Source organism: Carcharodon carcharias, chromosome 10 (assembly GCF_017639515.1).
Source record: "Carcharodon carcharias isolate sCarCar2 chromosome 10, sCarCar2.pri, whole genome shotgun sequence".
NCBI lineage: Eukaryota > Metazoa > Chordata > Chondrichthyes > Lamniformes > Lamnidae > Carcharodon > Carcharodon carcharias.
In genome coordinates, this window is record NC_054476.1 from 99870788 (window position 1) to 99897768 (window position 26981).

The following is a 26981-nucleotide window of genomic DNA, read 5'->3' on the forward strand; positions in this document are numbered from 1 at the left end:
GCACCGACCCTCCGACATTGCAGCTCTCCCTCAATACTGACCCTCCCACAGTGCAGCACTCGCTCAGCACTGACACTCCGACAGTGCAGCACGCCCTCAGTATTGACCCTACGACAGTGCAGCACTCCCTCAATACTGACCCTAACACAGTGCAGCACTCCCTCAATACTGACCCTAACACAGTGCAGCACATCCCTCAATAATGACCCTCCGACAGTGAAGCCCTCCCTCAATACTGGTCCTAACACAGTGCAGCACTCCCTCAATACTGACCCTCTGACAGTGCAGCACTCTCTCAATACTGACCGTCCCATAGTGCAGCGCTCCCTCAGCACTGACCATTCCACGGTGTAGCACTACCTCAATACTGACCCTTCCACAGTGCAGCACTCCCTCAATACTGACCCTCCGACACTGCAGCGATCACTCATCTCAGACCCTCCCACAGTGCAGCAGTCCCTCTATACTGACCCTCCCACAGTGCAGCGCTCCCTCAGCACTGACCCACCCACAGTGCAGCGTTCCCTCAGCACTGGCCCTCCACCAGTGCAGCGCTCGCTCAGCACTGACCATCCCACAGTGCAGCGCTCCCTCTGCACAGTCCCTCCCACAGTGCAGTACTCCCTCTGTACTGACCCTACGTCAGTGCAGCAATCCCTCAGTACTTAGCCTCCCACAGTGCAGTTCTCCCTCACTACAGACCCTCCCACAGAAAAGCACTCCCTCAATATTGATCCTCCGACAGCGCAGCACTCCCTCAATACTGACCCTCCCACAGTGCAGCACTCCCTCAGTACTTACCCTCCGACAGTGCAGCACTCCCTAAATACTGACCCTCTGACAGTGCAGCACTCCCTCAATACTGACCCTAACACAGTGCAGCAATCCCACAATACTGACCCTCCGACAGTGCAGCACTCCGTCAATGCTGACACTCCCACAGTGCAGCACACCCTCAGCACTGACCCTTCCACAGTTCAGCACTCCTTCAGTACTGACCCTCCCACAGTGCAGCATTCCCTCAGCACTGCGCCTACCGAAGTGCAGCACTCTCTCAGCACTGACCCTCCCACCGTGCAGAACTCCCTCAGCGCTGACCCTCCCACAGTGCAGCACTCCTTCAATACTGACCCTCCCACAGTGCAGCCTTCCCTCAGCACTGACCATTCCACGGTGCAGCATTCCCTCAGTACTGACCCTCCCACAGTGCAGCAGTCCCTCTATACTGACCATCCCACAGTGCAGCGCTCCCTCAGCACTGACCCACCCACAGTGCAGCGTTCCCACAGCACTGACCCTCCACCAGTGCAGCGCTTGCTCAGCACTGACCATCCCACAGTGCAGCGCTCCCTCTGCACAGTCCCTCCCACAGTGCAGTACTCCCTCTATACTGACCCTACGACAGTGCAGCAATCCCTCAGCACTTAGCCTCCCACAGGGCAGCGCTCCCTCACTACAGACCCTCACACAGTAAAGCACTCCCTCAATATTGACCCTCCGACAGCGCAGCACTCCCTCAATACTGACCCTCCCACAGTGCAGCACTCCCTCAGTACTTACCCTCCGACAGCGCAGCACTCCCTCAATACTGACCCTCACACAGTGCAGCAATCCCACAATACTGACCCTCACACAGTGCAGCACTCCGTCAATGCTGACCCTCCCACAGTGCAGCACTCCTTCAGCACTGACCCTTCCACAGTGCATCACTCCCACTGTACTGACCCTTCCACAGTTGAGCACTCCCTCAGTACTGACCCTCCCACAGTGCAGCATTCCCTCAGCACTGCGCCTACCGAAGTGCAGCACTCTCTCAGCACTGACCCTCCCACCGTGCAGAACTCCCTCAGCGCTGACCCTCCCACAGTACAGCACTCCCTCAGCACTGACCCTCCCACAGTGCAGCACTCCTTCAATACTGACCCTCCCAGAGTGCAGCATTCCCTCAACACTGACCATTCCACGGTACAGCATTCCCTCAGTACTGACCCTCCCACAGTGCAGCACTCCATCAATACTGACCCTCCCCCAGTGCAGCGCTCCCTCAGCACTGACCCTCCCACTGTGCAGCGCTCCCTCAGCACTGACACTCCAACAGTGCAGCGCTCCCTCAGTACTGACCATCCCACAGTGCAGCGCCCCCTCTGCACAGTCCCTCCCACAGTGCAGCTCTCCCTCAATACTGACCCTCCGACAGTGCAGCACTCCCTCAGCACTTTGCCTTCCACAGTGCAGCGCTCCCTCACTACAGACCCTCCCACAGTGCAGCACACCCTCAATATTGACCCTCCGACATTGCAGCACTCCCTCAATACTGACCCTCGGACAGTGCAGCACTCCCTCTGTACTTACCTTCCAACAGTACAGCACTCCATCAATACTGACCCGCTGACAGTGCGTCACTCACTCAATACTGACCCTATCACAGTGCAGCACTCCCTCAATACTGACCCTCCGACAGTGCAGCACTCCCTCAATACTGACCGACCCATAGTGCAGCGCTCCCTAAGCACTGACCATTCCACGGTGTAGCACTACCTCAATACTGACCCTTCCACAGTGCAGCACTCCCTCAATACTGACCCTCTGACAGTGCAGCAATCCCTCAATACTGACCGTCCCACAGTACAGCACTCACTGAATACTGACCATCCCACAGTGCAGCACTCCCTCAATACTGACCCTCCCACAGTGCAGCGCTCCCTCTGTACTGACCGTAACACAGTGCAGCACTCCCTCAGTACTGACCCTCCCACCGTGCAGAACTCCCTCAGCACTGACCATCGCACAGTGCAGCATTCCCTCAGTACTGACCCTCCCACAGTGCAAACACTCCCTCAATACTGACCCTCCCACAGTGCAGCACACCCTCAGCACTGACCCTCTGACATTGCAGCTCTCCCTCAACACTGACTATAATGCAGTGCAGCACTCCCTTAATACTGACACTCCGACAGTGCAGCACGCCCTCAGTATTGACCCTACGACAGTGCAGCACCCACTCAATACTGACCATAACACAGTGCAGCACTCCCTCAATACTGACCCTAACACAGTGCAGCACATCCCTCAATAATGACCCTCCGACAGTGAAGCCATCTCTCAATACTGGTCCTAACACAGTGCAGCACTCCCTCAATACTGACCCTCCGACAGTGCAGCACTCCCTCAATACTGAGCCTAACACAATGCAACACTCCCTCAAAAGCGACCCTATCACAGTGCAGCACTCCCTCAATACTGACCCTCCCACAGTGCAGCCCTTCCTCAGCACAGAGCCTAACACAGTGCAGCTCTCCCTTAGCACTGACCCTCCCACAGAGCAGCACTCCCTCAATAGTCTCACTCCCACAGTGCAGCACTCCCTCAATACTGACCCTCCCACAGTGCAGCACTCCCTCAACACTGACCCTCCCACAGTGCAGCATTCCCTCAGTACTGACCCTCCCACAGTGCAGCATTCCCTCAGTACTGACCCTCCCACAGTGCAGCACTCCCTCAATACTGACCCTCCCACAGTGCAGCACTCCCTCAGCACTGACCCTCAGACAGTGCAGTGATCCCTCATCTCAGACCCTCCCACAGTGCAGCAGTCCCTCAATACTGACCCTCCCACAGTGCAGCGCTCCCTCAGCACTGACCCTCCCACAGTGCAGCGCTCCCTCAGCACTGACACTCCCCCAGTGCAGCGCACCCTCATCACTGACCCTCCCCCAGTGCAGCGCTCGCTCAGCAATGACCCTCCCACAGTGCAGCGCTCCCTCTGCACAGTCCATCCCACTGTGCAGTACTCCCTCAATACTGTCCCTCCCACAGTGCAGCACTCCCTCAGTACTTACCCTCCGACATTGCAGCACTCCCTTCAATACTGACCCTCCGACAGTGCAGACCTCCCTCAATACTGGTCATAACACAGTGCAGCACTCCCTCAATACTGACCCTCCATAGGCGCAGCACTCCCTCAATACTGACCCTATCACAGTGCAGCACTCCCTCAATACTGACCCTCCCACAGTGCAGCCCTTCCTCAGCACAGAGCCTAACACAGTGCAGCTCTCCCTTAGCACTGACCCTCCCACAGAGCAGCACTCGCTCAATAGTCTCACTCCCACAGTGCAGCACTCCCTCAATACTGACCCTCCCACAGTGCAGCACTCCCTCAACACTGACCCTCCCACAGTGCAGCATTCCCTCAGTACTGACCCTCCCACAGTGCAGCAGTCCCTCAATACTGACCCTCCCACAGTGCAGCACTCCCTCAGCACTGACCCTCAGACAGTGCAGTGATCCCTCATCTCAGACCCTCCCACAGTGCAGCAGTCCCTCAATACTGACCCTCCCACAGTGCAGCGCTCCCTCAGCACTGACCCTCCCACAGTGCAGCGCTCCCTCAGCACTGACACTCCCACAGTGCACCGCTCCCTCAGCACTGACACTCCCACAGCGCACCGCTCCCTCAGCACTGACACTCCCCCAGTGCAGCGCTCCCTCATCACTGACCCTCCCCCAGTGCAGCGCTCGCTCAGCAATGACCCTCCCACAGTGCAGCGCTCCCTCTGCACAGTCCATCCCACTGTGCAGTACTCCCTCAATACTGTCCCTCCCACAGTGCAGCACTCCCTCAGTACTTACCCTCCGACATTGCAGCACTCCCTTCAATACTGACCCTCCGACAGTGCAGACCTCCCTCAATACTGGTCATAACACAGTGCAGCACTCCCTCAATACTGACCCTCCAAAGGCGCAGCACTCCCTCAATACTGAGCCTAACACAGTGCAGCACTCCCTCAACACTGACCCTTACACAGTGCAGCACTCCCTCAGTACTTACCCTCCGACAGTGCAGCACTCCCTTCAATACTGACCCTCCGACAGTGCAGACCTCCCTCAATACTGGTCATAACACAGTGCAGCACTCCCTCAATACTGACCCTCCGAAGGCGCAGCACTCCCTCAATACTGAGCCTAACACAGTGCAGCACTCCCTCAACACTGACCCTAACACAATGCAGCACTCCCTCAAAACTGACCCTCCCACAATGCAACACTCCCTCAAAACTGAACCTATCACTGTGCAGCACTCCCTCAATACTGAACCTCCCTCAGTTCAGCGGTCCCTCTGTCCTGACCCTTCCACTGTGCAGCACACCCTCAGTACTGACCCTCCCACAGTGCAGCACTCCCTCAGTACTGACCCTCCCACAGTGCAGCATTCCCTCAGCACTGCGCCTACCAAAGTGCAGCACTCTCTCAGCACTGACCCTCCCACCGGGCAGAACTCCCTCAGCGCTGACCCTCCCACAGTGCAGCACTCCCTCAGCACTGACCCTCCCACAGTGCAGCACTCCTTCAATACTGACCCTCCCACAGTGCAGCATTCCCTCAGCACTGACCATTCCACGGTGCAGCATTCCCTCAGTACTGACCCTCCCACAGTGCAGCACTCCCTCAATACTGACCCTCCCACAGTTCAGCACTCCCTCAATACTGACCCTCCCACAGTGCAGCACTCCCTCAGCACTGACCCTCCCACAGTGCAGCACTCCCTCAGCACTGACCCTCCCACAGTGCACGATCCCTCAGCTCAGACCCTCCCACAATGCATTACTCCCTCAATACTGACCCTCCCCCAGTGCAGCGCTCCCTCAGCACTGACCCTCCCACAGTGCAGCGCTCCCTCAGCACTGACACTCCAACAGTGCAGCGCCCCCTCTGCACAGTCCCTCCCACAGTGCAGCTCTCCCTCAATACTCACCCTCCGTCAGTGCAGCACTCCCTCAGCACTTCGCCTTCCACAGTGCAGCGCTCCCTCACTACAGACCCTCCCACAGTGCAGCACACGCTCAATATTGACCCTCCGACATTGCAGCACTCCCTCAATACTGACCCTCGGACAGTGCAGCACTCCCTCTGTACTTACCATCCAACAGTACAGCACTCCATCAATACTGACCCGCTGACAGTGCGGCACTCCCTCAATACTGACCCTATCACAGTGCAGCACTCCCTCAATACTGACCCTCCGACAGTGCAGCACTCCCTCAATACTGACCGTCCCATAGTGCAGCGCTCCCTCAATACTGACCCTAACACAGTGCAGCACTCCCTCAGCACTGACCCTCCCACTGTGCAGAACTCTGTCAGTACTGACCCTTCCACAGTGCAGCACTCCCTCAGTACTGACCCTCCCACAGTGCAGTACTCCCTCAAGACTGAGCCTAACACAGTGCAGCACTCCCTCAGCACTGAGCCTAACACAGTGCAGCACTCCCTCAGCACTGACCCTCCTACAGTGCAGCGATCCCTCATCTCAGACCCTCCCACAGTGCAGCAGTCCCTCAATACTGACCCTCCCACAGTTCAGCACCCCCTCAGCACTGAACATTCCATGGTGCAGCACTCCCTCATCACTTACCCTCCCACAGTGCAGCACTCCCTCAGTACTGACCCTCCCACAGTGCATCACTCCCTCAGCACTGACCATTGCACAGTGCAGCATTCCCTCAGTTCTGACCCTCCCACAGTGCAGCACTCCCTCAATACTGACCCTCCTACAGTGCAGCACACCCTCAGCACTGACCCTCCGACATTGCAGCTCACCCTCAACACTGACTATAATGCAGTGCAGCACTCCCTCAATACTGACCCTCCCACAGTGCAGCACTCGCTCAGCACTGACACTCCGACAGTGCAGCACTCCCTTCAATACTGACCCTCCGACAGTGCAGACCTCCCTCAATACTGGTCATAACACAGTGCAGCACTCCCTCAATACTGACCCTCCATAGGCGCAGCACTCCCTCAATACTGACCCTATCACAGTGCAGCACTCCCTCAATACTGACCCTCCCACAGTGCAGCCCTTCCTCAGCACAGAGCCTAACACAGTGCAGCTCTCCCTTAGCACTGACCCTCCCACAGAGCAGCACTCGCTCAATAGTCTCACTCCCACAGTGCAGCACTCCCTCAATACTGACCCTCCCACAGTGCAGCACTCCCTCAACACTGACCATCCCACAGTGCAGCATTCCCTCAGTACTGACCCTCCCACAGTGCAGCAGTCCCTCAATACTGACCCTCCCACAGTGCAGCACTCCCTCAGCACTGACCCTCAGACAGTGCAGTGATCCCTCATCTCAGACCCTCCCACAGTGCAGCAGTCCCTCAATACTGACCCTCCCACAGTGCAGCGCTCCCTCAGCACTGACCCTCCCACAGTGCAGCGCTCCCTCAGCACTGACACTCCCACAGTGCACCGCTCCCTCAGCACTGACACTCCCACAGTGCACCGCTCCCTCAGCACTGACACTCCCCCAGTGCAGCGCTCCCTCATCACTGACCCTCCCCCAGTGCAGCGCTCGCTCAGCAATGACCCTCCCACAGTGCAGCGCTCCCTCTGCACAGTCCATCCCACTGTGCAGTACTCCCTCAATACTGTCCCTCCCATAGTGCAGCACTCCCTCAGTACTTACCCTCCGACATTGCAGCACTCCCTTCAATACTGACCCTCCGACAGTGCAGACCTCCCTCAATACTGGTCATAACACAGTGCAGCACTCCCTCAATACTGACCCTCCAAAGGCGCAGCACTCCCTCAATACTGAGCCTAACACAGTGCAGCACTCCCTCAACACTGACCTTTACACAGTTCAGCGCTCCCTCAGCACTGACACTCCCACAGTGCAGCACTCCCTCAATACTGACCCTCCCACAGTTCAGCACCCCCTCAGCACTGAACATTCCATGGTGCAGCACTCCCTCATCACTTACCCTCCCACAGTGCAGCACTCCCTCAGTACTGACCCTCCCACAGTGCATCACTCCCTCAGCACTGACCATTGCACAGTGCAGCATTCCCTCAGTTCTGACCCTCCCACAGTGCAGCACTCCCTCAATACTGACCCTCCTACAGTGCAGCACACCCTCAGCACTGACCCTCCGACATTGCTGCTCACCCTCAACACTGACTATAATGCAGTGCAGCACTCCCTCAATACTGAACCTCCCACAGTGCAGCACTCGCTCAGCACTGACACTCCGACAGTGCAGCACTCCCTTCAATACTGACCCTCCGACAGTGCAGACCTCCCTCAATACTGGTCATAACACAGTGCAGCACTCCCTCAATACTGACCCTCCATAGGCGCAGCACTCCCTCAATACTGACCCTATCACAGTGCAGCACTCCCTCAATACTGACCCTCCCACAGTGCAGCCCTTCCTCAGCACAGAGCCTAACACAGTGCAGCTCTCCCTTAGCACTGACCCTCCCACAGAGCAGCACTCGCTCAATAGTCTCACTCCCACAGTGCAGCACTCCCTCAATACTGACCCTCCCACAGTGCAGCACTCCCTCAACACTGACCCTCCCACAGTGCAGCATTCCCTCAGTACTGACCCTCCCACAGTGCAGCAGTCCCTCAATACTGACCTTCCCACAGTGCAGCACTCCCTCAGCACTGACCCTCAGACAGTGCAGTGATCCCTCATCTCAGACCCTCCCACAGTGCAGCAGTCCCTCAATACTGACCCTCCCACAGTGCAGCGCTCCCTCAGCACTGACCCTCCCACAGTGCAGCGCTCCCTCAGCACTGACACTCCCACAGTGCACCGCTCCCTCAGCACTGACACTCCCACAGTGCACCGCTCCCTCAGCACTGACACTCCCCCAGTGCAGCGCTCCCTCATCACTGACCCTCCCCCAGTGCAGCGCTCGCTCAGCAATGACCCTCCCACAGTGCAGCGCTCCCTCTGCACAGTCCATCCCACTGTGCAGTACTCCCTCAATACTGTCCCTCCCACAGTGCAGCACTCCCTCAGTACTTACCCTCCGACATTGCAGCACTCCCTTCAATACTGACCCTCCGACAGTGCAGACCTCCCTCAATACTGGTCATAACACAGTGCAGCACTCCCTCAATACTGACCCTCCAAAGGCGCAGCACTCCCTCAATACTGAGCCTAACACAGTGCAGCACTCCCTCAACACTGACCCTTACACAGTGCAGCACTCCCTCAGTACTTACCCTCCGACAGTGCAGCACTCCCTTCAATACTGACCCTCCGACAGTGCAGACCTCCCTCAATACTGGTCATAACACAGTGCAGCACTCCCTCAATACTGACCCTCCGAAGGCGCAGCACTCCCTCAATACTGAGCCTAACACAGTGCAGCACTCCCTCAACACTGACCCTAACACAGTGCAGCACTCCCTCAAAACTGACCCTCCCACAATGCAACACTCCCTCAAAACTGAACCTATCACTGTGCAGCACTCCCTCAATACTGAACCTCCCTCAGTTCAGCGGTCCCTCTGTCCTGACCCTTCCACTGTGCAGCACACCCTCAGTACTGACCCTCCCACAGTGCAGCACTCCCTCAGTACTGACCCTCCCACAGTGCAGCATTCCCTCAGCACTGCGCCTACCAAAGTGCAGCACTCTCTCAGCACTGACCCTCCCACCGGGCAGAACTCCCTCAGCGCTGACCCTCCCACAGTGCAGCACTCCCTCAGCACTGACCCTCCCACAGTGCAGCACTCCTTCAATACTGACCCTCCCACAGTGCAGCATTCCCTCAGCACTGACCATTCCACGGTGCAGCATTCCCTCAGTACTGACCCTCCCACAGTGCAGCACTCCCTCAATACTGACCCTCCCACAGTGCAGCACTCCCTCAATACTGACCCTCCCACAGTGCAGCACTCCCTCAGCACTGACCCTCCCACAGTGCAGCACTCCCTCAGCACTGACCCTCCCACAGTGCACGATCCCTCAGCTCAGACCCTCCCACAATGCATTACTCCCTCAATACTGACCCTCCCCCAGTGCAGCGCTCCCTCAGCACTGACCCTCCCACAGTGCAGCGCTCCCTCAGCACTGACACTCCAACAGTGCAGCGCCCCCTCTGCACAGTCCCTCCCACAGTGCAGCTCTCCCTCAATACTCACCCTCCGTCAGTGCAGCACTCCCTCAGCACTTCGCCTTCCACAGTGCAGCGCTCCCTCACTACAGACCCTCCCACAGTGCAGCACACGCTCAATATTGACCCTCCGACATTGCAGCACTCCCTCAATACTGACCCTCGGACAGTGCAGCACTCCCTCTGTACTTACCATCCAACAGTACAGCACTCCATCAATACTGACCCGCTGACAGTGCGGCACTCCCTCAATACTGACCCTATCACAGTGCAGCACTCCCTCAATACTGACCCTCCGACAGTGCAGCACTCCCTCAATACTGACCGTCCCATAGTGCAGCGCTCCCTCTGTACTGACCCTAACACAGTGCAGCACTCCCTCAGCACTGACCCTCCCACAGTGCAGTACTCCCTCAGCACTGAGCCTAACACAGTGCAGCACTCCCTCAGCACTGAGCCTAACACAGTGCAGCACTCCCTCAGCACTGACCCTCCTACAGTGCAGCGATCCCTCATCTCAGACCCTCCCACAGTGCAGCAGTCCCTCAATACTGACCCTCCCACAGTGCAGCGCTCCCTCAGCACTGACCCTCCCACAGTTCAGCGCTCCCTCAGCACTGACACTCCCACAGTGCAGCACTCCCTCAATACTGACCCTCCCACAGTTCAGCACCCCCTCAGCACTGAACATTCCATGGTGCAGCACTCCCTCAGCACTGACCATTGCACAGTGCAGCATTCCCTCAGTTCTGACCCTCCCACAGTGCAGCACTCCCTCAATACTGACCCTTCTACAGTGCAGCACACCCTCAGCACTGACCCTCCGACATTGCAGCTCACCCTCAACACTGACTATAATGCAGTGCAGCACTCCCTCAATACTGACCCTCCCACAGTGCAGCACTCGCTCAGCACTGACACTCCGACAGTGCAGCAGGCCCTCAGTATTGACCCTACGACAGTGCAGCACTCCCTCAATACTGACCCTAACACAGTGCAGCACTCCCTCAATACTGACCCTAACACAGTGCAGCACATCCCTCAATAATGACCCTCCGACAGTGAAGCCCCCCCTCAATACTGGTCCTAACACAGTGCAGCACTCCCTCAATACTGACCCTCCGAAAGTGCAGCACTCCCTCAATACTGAGCCTAACACAATGCAACACTCCCTCAAAAGCGACCCTATCACAGTGCAGCACTCCCTCAATACTGACCCTCCCACAGTGCAGCACTCCCTCAGCACTGAGCCTAACGCAGTGCAGCACTCCCTTAGCACTGACCCTCTCACAGAGCAGCACTCCCTCAATAGTCTCGCTCCCACAGTGCAGCACTCCCTCAATACTCACCCCCCCCAGAGTGCAGCACTCCCTCAGCACTGACCCTCCCACAGTGCAGTACTCCCTCAGCACTGAGCCTAACACAGTGCAGCGCCCCCTCTGCACAGTCCCTCCCACAGTGCAGCTCTCCCTCAATACTCACCCTCCGTCAGTGCAGCACTCCCTCAGCACTTCGCCTTCCACAGTGCAGCGCTCCCTCACTACAGACCCTCCCACAGTGCAGCACACGCTCAATATTGACCCTCCGACATTGCAGCACTCCCTCAATACTGACCCTCGGACAGTGCAGCACTCCCTCTGTACTTACCATCCAACAGTACAGCACTCCATCAATACTGACCCGCTGACAGTGCGGCACTCCCTCAATACTGACCCTATCACAGTGCAGCACTCCCTCAATACTGACCCTCCGACAGTGCAGCACTCCCTCAATACTGACCGTCCCATAGTGCAGCGCTCCCTCAATACTGACCCTAACACAGTGCAGCACTCCCTCAGCACTGACCCTCCCACTGTGCAGAACTCTGTCAGTACTGACCCTTCCACAGTGCAGCACTCCCTCAGTACTGACCCTCCCACAGTGCAGTACTCCCTCAAGACTGAGCCTAACACAGTGCAGCACTCCCTCAGCACTGAGCCTAACACAGTGCAGCACTCCCTCAGCACTGACCCTCCTACAGTGCAGCGATCCCTCATCTCAGACCCTCCCACAGTGCAGCAGTCCCTCAATACTGACCCTCCCACAGTTCAGCACCCCCTCAGCACTGAACATTCCATGGTGCAGCACTCCCTCATCACTTACCCTCCCACAGTGCAGCACTCCCTCAGTACTGACCCTCCCACAGTGCATCACTCCCTCAGCACTGACCATTGCACAGTGCAGCATTCCCTCAGTTCTGACCCTCCCACAGTGCAGCACTCCCTCAATACTGACCCTCCTACAGTGCAGCACACCCTCAGCACTGACCCTCCGACATTGCAGCTCACCCTCAACACTGACTATAATGCAGTGCAGCACTCCCTCAATACTGACCCTCCCACAGTGCAGCACTCGCTCAGCACTGACACTCCGACAGTGCAGCACTCCCTTCAATACTGACCCTCCGACAGTGCAGACCTCCCTCAATACTGGTCATAACACAGTGCAGCACTCCCTCAATACTGACCCTCCATAGGCGCAGCACTCCCTCAATACTGACCCTATCACAGTGCAGCACTCCCTCAATACTGACCCTCCCACAGTGCAGCCCTTCCTCAGCACAGAGCCTAACACAGTGCAGCTCTCCCTTAGCACTGACCCTCCCACAGAGCAGCACTCGCTCAATAGTCTCACTCCCACAGTGCAGCACTCCCTCAATACTGACCCTCCCACAGTGCAGCACTCCCTCAACACTGACCATCCCACAGTGCAGCATTCCCTCAGTACTGACCCTCCCACAGTGCAGCAGTCCCTCAATACTGACCCTCCCACAGTGCAGCACTCCCTCAGCACTGACCCTCAGACAGTGCAGTGATCCCTCATCTCAGACCCTCCCACAGTGCAGCAGTCCCTCAATACTGACCCTCCCACAGTGCAGCGCTCCCTCAGCACTGACCCTCCCACAGTGCAGCGCTCCCTCAGCACTGACACTCCCACAGTGCACCGCTCCCTCAGCACTGACACTCCCACAGTGCACCGCTCCCTCAGCACTGACACTCCCCCAGTGCAGCGCTCCCTCATCACTGACCCTCCCCCAGTGCAGCGCTCGCTCAGCAATGACCCTCCCACAGTGCAGCGCTCCCTCTGCACAGTCCATCCCACTGTGCAGTACTCCCTCAATACTGTCCCTCCCATAGTGCAGCACTCCCTCAGTACTTACCCTCCGACATTGCAGCACTCCCTTCAATACTGACCCTCCGACAGTGCAGACCTCCCTCAATACTGGTCATAACACAGTGCAGCACTCCCTCAATACTGACCCTCCAAAGGCGCAGCACTCCCTCAATACTGAGCCTAACACAGTGCAGCACTCCCTCAACACTGACCTTTACACAGTTCAGCGCTCCCTCAGCACTGACACTCCCACAGTGCAGCACTCCCTCAATACTGACCCTCCCACAGTTCAGCACCCCCTCAGCACTGAACATTCCATGGTGCAGCACTCCCTCATCACTTACCCTCCCACAGTGCAGCACTCCCTCAGTACTGACCCTCCCACAGTGCATCACTCCCTCAGCACTGACCATTGCACAGTGCAGCATTCCCTCAGTTCTGACCCTCCCACAGTGCAGCACTCCCTCAATACTGACCCTCCTACAGTGCAGCACACCCTCAGCACTGACCCTCCGACATTGCTGCTCACCCTCAACACTGACTATAATGCAGTGCAGCACTCCCTCAATACTGAACCTCCCACAGTGCAGCACTCGCTCAGCACTGACACTCCGACAGTGCAGCACTCCCTTCAATACTGACCCTCCGACAGTGCAGACCTCCCTCAATACTGGTCATAACACAGTGCAGCACTCCCTCAATACTGACCCTCCATAGGCGCAGCACTCCCTCAATACTGACCCTATCACAGTGCAGCACTCCCTCAATACTGACCCTCCCACAGTGCAGCCCTTCCTCAGCACAGAGCCTAACACAGTGCAGCTCTCCCTTAGCACTGACCCTCCCACAGAGCAGCACTCGCTCAATAGTCTCACTCCCACAGTGCAGCACTCCCTCAATACTGACCCTCCCACAGTGCAGCACTCCCTCAACACTGACCCTCCCACAGTGCAGCATTCCCTCAGTACTGACCCTCCCACAGTGCAGCAGTCCCTCAATACTGACCTTCCCACAGTGCAGCACTCCCTCAGCACTGACCCTCAGACAGTGCAGTGATCCCTCATCTCAGACCCTCCCACAGTGCAGCAGTCCCTCAATACTGACCCTCCCACAGTGCAGCGCTCCCTCAGCACTGACCCTCCCACAGTGCAGCGCTCCCTCAGCACTGACACTCCCACAGTGCACCGCTCCCTCAGCACTGACACTCCCACAGTGCACCGCTCCCTCAGCACTGACACTCCCCCAGTGCAGCGCTCCCTCATCACTGACCCTCCCCCAGTGCAGCGCTCGCTCAGCAATGACCCTCCCACAGTGCAGCGCTCCCTCTGCACAGTCCATCCCACTGTGCAGTACTCCCTCAATACTGTCCCTCCCACAGTGCAGCACTCCCTCAGTACTTACCCTCCGACATTGCAGCACTCCCTTCAATACTGACCCTCCGACAGTGCAGACCTCCCTCAATACTGGTCATAACACAGTGCAGCACTCCCTCAATACTGACCCTCCAAAGGCGCAGCACTCCCTCAATACTGAGCCTAACACAGTGCAGCACTCCCTCAACACTGACCCTTACACAGTGCAGCACTCCCTCAGTACTTACCCTCCGACAGTGCAGCACTCCCTTCAATACTGACCCTCCGACAGTGCAGACCTCCCTCAATACTGGTCATAACACAGTGCAGCACTCCCTCAATACTGACCCTCCGAAGGCGCAGCACTCCCTCAATACTGAGCCTAACACAGTGCAGCACTCCCTCAACACTGACCCTAACACAGTGCAGCACTCCCTCAAAACTGACCCTCCCACAATGCAACACTCCCTCAAAACTGAACCTATCACTGTGCAGCACTCCCTCAATACTGAACCTCCCTCAGTTCAGCGGTCCCTCTGTCCTGACCCTTCCACTGTGCAGCACACCCTCAGTACTGACCCTCCCACAGTGCAGCACTCCCTCAGTACTGACCCTCCCACAGTGCAGCATTCCCTCAGCACTGCGCCTACCAAAGTGCAGCACTCTCTCAGCACTGACCCTCCCACCGGGCAGAACTCCCTCAGCGCTGACCCTCCCACAGTGCAGCACTCCCTCAGCACTGACCCTCCCACAGTGCAGCACTCCTTCAATACTGACCCTCCCACAGTGCAGCATTCCCTCAGCACTGACCATTCCACGGTGCAGCATTCCCTCAGTACTGACCCTCCCACAGTGCAGCACTCCCTCAATACTGACCCTCCCACAGTGCAGCACTCCCTCAATACTGACCCTCCCACAGTGCAGCACTCCCTCAGCACTGACCCTCCCACAGTGCAGCACTCCCTCAGCACTGACCCTCCCACAGTGCACGATCCCTCAGCTCAGACCCTCCCACAATGCATTACTCCCTCAATACTGACCCTCCCCCAGTGCAGCGCTCCCTCAGCACTGACCCTCCCACAGTGCAGCGCTCCCTCAGCACTGACACTCCAACAGTGCAGCGCCCCCTCTGCACAGTCCCTCCCACAGTGCAGCTCTCCCTCAATACTCACCCTCCGTCAGTGCAGCACTCCCTCAGCACTTCGCCTTCCACAGTGCAGCGCTCCCTCACTACAGACCCTCCCACAGTGCAGCACACGCTCAATATTGACCCTCCGACATTGCAGCACTCCCTCAATACTGACCCTCGGACAGTGCAGCACTCCCTCTGTACTTACCATCCAACAGTACAGCACTCCATCAATACTGACCCGCTGACAGTGCGGCACTCCCTCAATACTGACCCTATCACAGTGCAGCACTCCCTCAATACTGACCCTCCGACAGTGCAGCACTCCCTCAATACTGACCGTCCCATAGTGCAGCGCTCCCTCTGTACTGACCCTAACACAGTGCAGCACTCCCTCAGCACTGACCCTCCCACAGTGCAGTACTCCCTCAGCACTGAGCCTAACACAGTGCAGCACTCCCTCAGCACTGAGCCTAACACAGTGCAGCACTCCCTCAGCACTGACCCTCCTACAGTGCAGCGATCCCTCATCTCAGACCCTCCCACAGTGCAGCAGTCCCTCAATACTGACCCTCCCACAGTGCAGCGCTCCCTCAGCACTGACCCTCCCACAGTTCAGCGCTCCCTCAGCACTGACACTCCCACAGTGCAGCACTCCCTCAATACTGACCCTCCCACAGTTCAGCACCCCCTCAGCACTGAACATTCCATGGTGCAGCACTCCCTCAGCACTGACCATTGCACAGTGCAGCATTCCCTCAGTTCTGACCCTCCCACAGTGCAGCACTCCCTCAATACTGACCCTTCTACAGTGCAGCACACCCTCAGCACTGACCCTCCGACATTGCAGCTCACCCTCAACACTGACTATAATGCAGTGCAGCACTCCCTCAATACTGACCCTCCCACAGTGCAGCACTCGCTCAGCACTGACACTCCGACAGTGCAGCAGGCCCTCAGTATTGACCCTACGACAGTGCAGCACTCCCTCAATACTGACCCTAACACAGTGCAGCACTCCCTCAATACTGACCCTAACACAGTGCAGCACATCCCTCAATAATGACCCTCCGACAGTGAAGCCCCCCCTCAATACTGGTCCTAACACAGTGCAGCACTCCCTCAATACTGACCCTCCGAAAGTGCAGCACTCCCTCAATACTGAGCCTAACACAATGCAACACTCCCTCAAAAGCGACCCTATCACAGTGCAGCACTCCCTCAATACTGACCCTCCCACAGTGCAGCACTCCCTCAGCACTGAGCCTAACGCAGTGCAGCACTCCCTTAGCACTGACCCTCTCACAGAGCAGCACTCCCTCAATAGTCTCGCTCCCACAGTGCAGCACTCCCTCAATACTCACCCCCCCCAGAGTGCAGCACTCCCTCAACACTGACCATTCCACAGTGCAGCATTACCTCAGTACTGACCCTCCCACAGTGCAGCACTCCCTCAGCACTGACCCTCAGACAGTGCAGTGATCCCTCATCTCAGACCCTCCCACAGTGCAGCAGTCCCTCAATACTGACCCTCCCACAGTGCAGCGCTCCCTCAGCACTGACCCTCCCACAGTGCAGCGCTCCCTCAGCAATGACACTCCCACAGTGCACCGCTCCCTCATTACTGACCCTCCCCCAGTGCAGCGCTCCCTCATCACTGACCCTCCCCCAGTGCAGCGCTCGCTCAGCAATGACCCTCCCACAGTGCAGCGCTCCCTCTGCACAGTCCCTCCCACTGTGCATTACTCCCTCAATACTAACCCTCCCACAGTGCAGCACTCCCTCAGTACTTACCCTCCGACAGTGCAGCACTCCCTTCAATACTGACCCTCCGACGTGCAGACCTCCCTCAATACTGGTCATAACACAGTGCAGCACTCCCTCAATACTGACCCTCCGAAGGCGCAGCACTCCCTCAATACTGAGCCTAACACAGTGCAGCACTCCCTCAACACTGACCCTAACACAGTGCAGCACTCCCTCAATACTGACCCTCCCACAATGCAACACTCCCTTCAAAACTGAACCTATCACTGTGCAGCACTCCCTCAATACTGAACCTCCCTCAGTTCAGCGGTCCCTCTGTCCTGACCCTTCCACTGTGCAGCACACCCTCAGTACTGACCCTCCCACAGTGCAGCGCTCCCTCAGCACTGACCCTCCCACAGTGCAGCGCTCCCTCTGCACAGTCCATCCCACTGTGCATTCCTCCCTCAATACTGACCCTCCCACAGTGCAGCACTCCCTCAGTACTTACCCTCCGACAGTGCAGCACTCCCTTCAATACTGACCCTCCGACAGTGCAGACCTCCCTCAATACTGGTCATAACACAGTGCAGCACTCCCTCAATACTGACCCTCTGAAGGCGCAGCACTCCCTCAATACTGAGCCTAACACAGTGCAGCACTCCCTCAACACTGACCCTAACACAGTGCAGCACTCCCTCAGTACTGACCATTCCACGGTGCAGCATTCCCTCAGTACTGACCCTCCCACAGTGCAGCACTCCCTCAATACTGACCCTCCCACAGTGCAGCACTCCCTCAATACTGACCCTCCCACAGTGCAGCACTCCCTCAATACTGACCCTCCCACAGTGCAGCACTCCCTCAGCACTGACCCTCCCACAGTGCACGATCCCTCAGCACAGACCCTCCCACAATGCATTACTCCCTCAATACTGACCCTCCCCCAGTGCAGCGCTCCCTCAGCACTGACCCTCCCACAGTGCAGCGCTCCCTCAGCACTGACACTCCAACAGTGCAGCGCTCCCTCAGCACTGACACTCCAACAGTGCAGCGCCCCCTCTGCACATTCCCTCCCACAGTGCAGCACTCCCTCAATACTGACCCTCCGACAGTGCAGCACTCCCTCAGCACTTCGCCTTCCTCAGTGCAGCGCTCCCTCACTACAGACCCTCCCACAGTGCAGCACACCCTCAATATTGACCCTCCCACAGTGCAGCACTCCCTCAATACTGACCCTCGGACAGTGCAGCACTCCCTCTGTACTAACCATCCAACAGTACAGCACTCCATCAATACTGACCCGCTGACAGTGCGGCACTCCCTCAATACTGACCCTATCACAGTGCAGCACTCCCTCAATACTGACCGTCCCATAGTGCAGCGCTCCCTCTGTACTGACCCTAACACAGTGCAGCACTCCCTCAGCACTGACCCTCCCACCGTGCAGAACTCTGTCAGTACTGACCCTTCCACAGTGCAGCACTCCCTCAGTACTGACCCTCCCACAGTGCAGCACTCCCGCAGTACTGATCCTCCCACAGTGCAGCACTCCCTCAGCACTGAGCCTAACACAGTGCAGCACTCCCTCAGCACTGACCCTCCCACAGTGCAGCGTTCCCTCAGCACTGACCCTCCCACAGTGCAGCGCTCCCTCAGCACTGACCCTCCCACAGTGCAGCGCTCCCTCAGCACTGACACTCCCACAGTGCAGCGCTCCCTCAGCACTGACACTCCCACAGTGCAGCACTCCCTCAATACTGACCCTCCCACAGTTCAGCACTCCCTCAGCACTGAACATTCCATGGTGCAGCACTCCCTCATCACTTACCCTCCCACAGTGCAGCACTCCCTCAGCACTGACCATTGCACAGTGCAGCATTCCCTCAGTTCTGACGCTCCCACAGTGCAGCACTCGCTCAGCACTGACATTCCGACAGTGCAGCAGGCCCTCAGTATTGACCCTACGACAGTGCAGCACTCCCTCAATACTGACCCTAACACAGTGCAGCACTCCCTCAATACTGACCCTAACACAGTGCAGCACATCCCTCAATAATGACCCTCCGACAGTGAAGCCCTCCCTCAATACTGGTCCTAACACAGTGCAGCACTCCCTGAATACTGACCCTCCGAAAGTGCAGCACTCCCTCAATACTGAGCCTAACACAATGCAACACTCCCTCAAAAGCGACCCTATCACAGTGCAGCACTCCCTCAATACTGACCCTCCCACAGTGCAGCACTCCCTCAGCACTGAGCCTAACACAGTGCAGCACTCCCTTAGCACTGACCCTCCCACAGAGCAGCACTCCCTCAATAGTCTCGCTCCCACAGTGCAGCACTCCCTCAATACTCACCCTCCCACAGTGCAGCACTCCCTCAACACTGACCATTCCACAGTGCAGCATTACCTCAGTACTGACCCTCCCACAGTGCAGCACTCCCTCAATACTGACCCTCCCACAGTGCAGCACTCGCTCAGCACTGACCCTCAGACAGTGCAGTGATCCCTCATCTCAGACCCTCCCCCAGTGCAGCGCTCCCTCATCACTGACCCTCCCCCAGTGCAGCGCTCGCTCAGCAATGACCCTCCCACAGTGCAGCGCTCCCTCTGCACAGTCCCTCCCACTGTGCATTACTCCCTCAATACTGACCCTCCCACAGTGCAGCACTCCCTCAGTACTTACCCTCCGACAGTGCAGCACTCCCTTCAATACTGACCCTCCGACAGTGCAGACCTCCCTCAATACTGGTCATAACACAGTGCAGCACTCCCTCAATACTGACCCTCCGAAGGCGCAGCACTCCCTCAATACTGAGCCTAACACAGTGCAGCACTCCCTCAACACTGATCCTAACACAGTGCAGCACTCCCTCAATACTGACCCTCCCACAATGCAACACTCCCTCAAAACTGAACCTATCACTGTGCAGCACTCCCTCAGCACTGACACTCCCACAGTGCACCGCTCCCTCAGCACTGACCCTCCCACAGTGCAACGCTCCCTCAGCACTGACACTCTCACAGTGCACCGCTCCCTCAGCACTGACACTCCCCCAGTGCAGCGCTCCCTCATCACTGACCCTCCCCCAGTGCAGCATTCCCTCAGCACTGCGCCTACCAAAGTTCAGCACTCTCTCAGCACTGACCCTCCCACCGGGCAGAACTCCCTCAGCGCTGACCCTCCCACAGTGCAGCATTCCCTCAGCACTGACCCTCCCACAGTGCAGCACTCCTTCAATACTGACCCTCCCACAGTGCAGCATTCCCTCAGCACTGACCATTCCACGGTGCAGCATTCCCTCAGTACTGACCCTCCCACAGTGCAGCACTCCCTCAATACTGACCCTCCCACAGTGCAGCACTCCCTCAGCACTGACCCGCCGACAGTGCACGATCCCTCAGCTCAGACCCTCCCACAATGCATTACTCCCTCAATAATGACCCTCCCCCAGTGCAGCGATCCCTCAGCACTGACCCTCCTACAGTGCAGCGCTCCCTCAGCAATGACACTCCAACAGTGCAGCGCTCCCTCAGCACTGACACTCCAACAGTGCAGCGCCCCCACTGCACATTCCCTCCCACAGTGCAGCACTCCCTCAATCTTGACCCTCCGACAGTGCAGCACTCCCTCAGCACTTCGCCTTCCACAGTGCAGCGCTCCCTCACTACAGACCCTCCCACAGTGCATCACACCCTCAATATTGACCCTCCCACAGTGCAGCACTCCCTCAATACTGACCCTCGGACAGTGCAGCACTCCCTCTGTACTTACCATCCAACAGTACAGCACTCCATCAATACTGACCCGCTGACAGTGCGGCACTCCCTCAATACTGACCCTATCACAGTGCAGCACTCCCTCAATACTGACCCTCCGACAGTGCAGCACTCCCTCAATACTGACCGTCCCATAGTGCAGCGCTCCCTCTGTACTGACCCTAACACAGTGCAGCACTCCCTCAGCACTGACCCTCCCACCGTGCAGAACTCTGTCAGTACTGACCCTTCCACAGTGCAGCACTCCCTCAGTACTGACCCTCCCACAGTGCAGCACTCCCGCAGTACTGATCCTCCCACAGTGCAGCACTCCCTTAGCACTGACCCTCCCACAGTGCAGCGCTCCCTCAGCACTGACCCTCCCACAGTGCAGCGCTCCCTCAGCACTGACACTCCCACAGTGCAGCACTCCCTCAATACTGACCCTCCCACAGTTCAGCACTCCCTCAGCACTGAACATTCCATGGTGCAGCACTCCCTCATCACTTACCCTCCCACAGTGCAGCACTCCCTCAGTACTGACCCTCCCACAGTGCATCACTCCCTCAGCACTGACCATTGCACAGTGCAGCATTCCCTCAGTTCTGACCCTCCCACAGTGCAGCACTCCCTCAATACTGACCCTTCCACAGTGCAGCACACCCTCAGCACTGACCCTCCGACATTGCAGCTCTCCCTCAACACTGACTATAATGCAGTGCAGCACTCCCTCAATACTGACCCTCCCACAGTGCAGCACTCGCTCAGCACTGACACTCCGACAGTGCAGCAGGCCCTCAGTATTGACCCTACGACAGTGCAGCACTCCCTCAATACTGACCCTAACACAGTGCAGCACTCCCTCAATACTGACCCTAACACAGTGCAGCACATCCCTCAATAATGACCCTCCGACAGTGAAGCCCTCCCTCAATACTGGTCCTAACACAGTGCAGCACTCCCTGAATACTGACCCTCCGAAAGTGCAGCACTCCCTCAATACTGAGCCTAACACAATGCAACACTCCCTCAAAAGCGACCCTATCACAGTGCAGCACTCCCTCAATACTGACCCTCCCACAGTGCAGCACTCCCTCAGCACTGAGCCTAACACAGTGCAGCACTCCCTTAGCACTGACCCTCCCACAGAGCATCACTCCCTCAATAGTCTCGCTCCCACAGTGCAGCACTCCCTCAATACTGACCCTCCCACAGTGCAGCACTCCCTCAACACTGACCATTCCACAGTGCTGCATTACCTCAGTACTGACCCTCCCACAGTGCAGCACTCCCTCAATACTGACCCTCCCACAGTGCAGCACTCCCTCAGCACTGACCCTCAGACAGTGCAGTGATCCCTCATCTCAGACCCTCCCACAGTGCAGCAGTCCCTCAATACTGACCCTCCCACAGTGCAGCGCTCCCTCAGCACTGACCCTCCCACAGTGCAGCGCTCCCTCAGCACTGACACTCCCACAGTGCACCGCTCCCTCATTACTGACCCTCCCCCAGTGCAGCGCTCCCTCATCACTGACCCTCCCCTAGTGCAGCGCTCGCTCAGCAATGACCCTCCCACAGTGCAGCGCTCCCTCTGCACGGTCCCTCCCACTGTGCATTACTCCCTCAATACTGACCCTCCCACAGTGCAGCACTCCCTCAGTACTTACCCTCCGACAGTGCAGCACTCCCTTCAATACTGAACCTCCGACAGTGCAGACCTCCCTCAATACTGAGCCTAACACAGTGCAGCACTCCCTCAACACTGATCCTAACACAGTGCAGCACTCCCTCAATACTGACCCTCCCACAATGCAACACTCCCTCAAAATTGAACCTAACACTGTGCAGCACTCCCTCAATACTGAACCTCCATCAGTTCAGCGGTCCCTCTGTCCTGACCCTTCCACTGTGCAGCACACCCTCAGTACTGACCCTCCCACAGTGCAGCGCTCCCTCAGCACTGACCCTCCCACAGTGCAGCGCTCCCTCAGCACTGACCCTCCCACAGTGCAGCGCTCCCTCAGCACTGACCCTCCCACAGTGCAGCGCTCCCTCAGCACTGACACTCCCACAGTGCACCGCTCCCTCAGCACTGACACTCCCCCAGTGCGGCGCTCCCTCATCACTGACCCTCCCCCAGTGCAGCGCTCGCTCAGCAATGACCCTCCCTCAGTGCAGCGCTCCCTCTGCACAGTCCATCCCACTGTGCAGTCCTCCCTCAATACTGTCCCTCCCACAGTGCAGCACTCCCTCAGTACTTACCCTCCGACAGTGCAGCACTCCCTTCAATACTGACCCTCCGACAGTGCAGACCTCCCTCAATACTGGTCATAACACAGTGCAGCACTCCCTCAATACTGACCCTCCGAAGGCGCAGCACTCCCTCAATACTGAGCCTAACACAGTGCAGCACTCCCTCAACACTGACCCTAACACAGTGCAGCGCTCCCTCAGCACTGACACTCCAACAGTGCAGCGCTCCCTCAGCACTGACACTCCAACAGTGCAGCGCCCCCTCTGCACATTCCCTCCCACAGTGCAGCACTCCCTCAATACTGACCCTCCGACAGTGCAGCACTCCCTCAGCACTTCGCCTTCCTCAGTGCAGCGCTCCCTCACTACAGACCCTCCCACAGTGCAGCACACCCTCAATATTGACCCTCCCACAGTGCAGCACTCCCTCAATACTGACCCTCGGACAGTGCAGCACTCCCTCTGTACTAACCATCCAACAGTACAGCACTCCATCAATACTGACCCGCTGACAGTGCGGCACTCCCTCAATACTGACCCTATCACAGTGCAGCACTCCCTCAATACTGACCGTCCCATAGTGCAGCGCTCCCTCTGTACTGACCCTAACACAGTGCAGCACTCCCTCAGCACTGACCCTCCCACCGTGCAGAACTCTGTCAGTACTGACCCTTCCACAGTGCAGCACTCCCTCAGTACTGACCCTCCCACAGTGCAGCACTCCCGCAGTACTGATCCTCCCACAGTGCAGCACTCCCTCAGCACTGAGCCTAACACAGTGCAGCACTCCCTCAGCACTGACCCTCCCACAGTGCAGCGTTCCCTCAGCACTGACCCTCCCACAGTGCAGCGCTCCCTCAGCACTGACCCTCCCACAGTGCAGCGCTCCCTCAGCACTGACACTCCCACAGTGCAGCGCTCCCTCAGCACTGACACTCCCACAGTGCAGCACTCCCTCAATACTGACCCTCCCACAGTTCAGCACTCCCTCAGCACTGAACATTCCATGGTGCAGCACTCCCTCATCACTTACCCTCCCACAGTGCAGCACTCCCTCAGCACTGACCATTGCACAGTGCAGCATTCCCTCAGTTCTGACGCTCCCACAGTGCAGCACTCGCTCAGCACTGACATTCCGACAGTGCAGCAGGCCCTCAGTATTGACCCTACGACAGTGCAGCACTCCCTCAATACTGACCCTAACACAGTGCAGCACTCCCTCAATACTGACCCTAACACAGTGCAGCACATCCCTCAATAATGACCCTCCGACAGTGAAGCCCTCCCTCAATACTGGTCCTAACACAGTGCAGCACTCCCTGAATACTGACCCTCCGAAAGTGCAGCACTCCCTCAATACTGAGCCTAACACAATGCAACACTCCCTCAAAAGCGACCCTATCACAGTGCAGCACTCCCTCAATACTGACCCTCCCACAGTGCAGCACTCCCTCAGCACTGAGCCTAACACAGTGCAGCACTCCCTTAGCACTGACCCTCCCACAGAGCAGCACTCCCTCAATAGTCTCGCTCCCACAGTGCAGCACTCCCTCAATACTCACCCTCCCACAGTGCAGCACTCCCTCAACACTGACCATTCCACAGTGCAGCATTACCTCAGTACTGACCCTCCCACAGTGCAGCACTCCCTCAATACTGACCCTCCCACAGTGCAGCACTCCCTCAGCACTGACCCTCAGACAGTGCAGTGATCCCTCATCTCAGACCCTCCCCCAGTGCAGCGCTCCCTCATCACTGACCCTCCCCCAGTGCAGCGCTCGCTCAGCAATGACCCTCCCACAGTGCAGCGCTCCCTCTGCACAGTCCCTCCCACTGTGCATTACTCCCTCAATACTGACCCTCCCACAGTGCAGCACTCCCTCAGTACTTACCCTCCGACAGTGCAGCACTCCCTTCAATACTGACCCTCCGACAGTGCAGACCTCCCTCAATACTGGTCATAACACAGTGCAGCACTCCCTCAATACTGACCCTCCGAAGGCGCAGCACTCCCTCAATACTGAGCCTAACACAGTGCAGCACTCCCTCAACACTGATCCTAACACAGTGCAGCACTCCCTCAATACTGACCCTCCCACAATGCAACACTCCCTCAAAACTGAACCTATCACTGTGCAGCACTCCCTCAGCACTGACACTCCCACAGTGCACCGCTCCCTCAGCACTGACCCTCCCACAGTGCAACGCTCCCTCAGCACTGACACTCTCACAGTGCACCGCTCCCTCAGCACTGACACTCCCCCAGTGCAGCGCTCCCTCATCACTGACCCTCCCCCAGTGCAGCATTCCCTCAGCACTGCGCCTACCAAAGTTCAGCACTCTCTCAGCACTGACCCTCCCACCGGGCAGAACTCCCTCAGCGCTGACCCTCCCACAGTGCAGCATTCCCTCAGCACTGACCCTCCCACAGTGCAGCACTCCTTCAATACTGACCCTCCCACAGTGCAGCATTCCCTCAGCACTGACCATTCCACGGTGCAGCATTCCCTCAGTACTGACCCTCCCACAGTGCAGCACTCCCTCAATACTGACCCTCCCACAGTGCAGCACTCCCTCAGCACTGACCCGCCGACAGTGCACGATCCCTCAGCTCAGACCCTCCCACAATGCATTACTCCCTCAATAATGACCCTCCCCCAGTGCAGCGATCCCTCAGCACTGACCCTCCTACAGTGCAGCGCTCCCTCAGCAATGACACTCCAACAGTGCAGCGCTCCCTCAGCACTGACACTCCAACAGTGCAGCGCCCCCACTGCACATTCCCTCCCACAGTGCAGCACTCCCTCAATCTTGACCCTCCGACAGTGCAGCACTCCCTCAGCACTTCGCCTTCCACAGTGCAGCGCTCCCTCACTACAGACCCTCCCACAGTGCATCACACCCTCAATATTGACCCTCCCACAGTGCAGCACTCCCTCAATACTGACCCTCGGACAGTGCAGCACTCCCTCTGTACTTACCATCCAACAGTACAGCACTCCATCAATACTGACCCGCTGACAGTGCGGCACTCCCTCAATACTGACCCTATCACAGTGCAGCACTCCCTCAATACTGACCCTCCGACAGTGCAGCACTCCCTCAATACTGACCGTCCCATAGTGCAGCGCTCCCTCTGTACTGACCCTAACACAGTGCAGCACTCCCTCAGCACTGACCCTCCCACCGTGCAGAACTCTGTCAGTACTGACCCTTCCACAGTGCAGCACTCCCTCAGTACTGACCCTCCCACAGTGCAGCACTCCCGCAGTACTGATCCTCCCACAGTGCAGCACTCCCTTAGCACTGACCCTCCCACAGTGCAGCGCTCCCTCAGCACTGACCCTCCCACAGTGCAGCGCTCCCTCAGCACTGACACTCCCACAGTGCAGCACTCCCTCAATACTGACCCTCCCACAGTTCAGCACTCCCTCAGCACTGAACATTCCATGGTGCAGCACTCCCTCATCACTTACCCTCCCACAGTGCAGCACTCCCTCAGTACTGACCCTCCCACAGTGCATCACTCCCTCAGCACTGACCATTGCACAGTGCAGCATTCCCTCAGTTCTGACCCTCCCACAGTGCAGCACTCCCTCAATACTGACCCTTCCACAGTGCAGCACACCCTCAGCACTGACCCTCCGACATTGCAGCTCTCCC

General features: G+C 57.7%; 1 protein-coding gene across 3 annotated transcripts in view; it reads left to right on the forward strand.

Annotated features, from left to right (window-relative positions):
• Window positions 1-26981, forward strand: part of mybpc3 (myosin binding protein C3) — a 1308988-nt gene that overhangs the window by 1122185 nt on the left and 159822 nt on the right. The window lies entirely within an intron of this gene.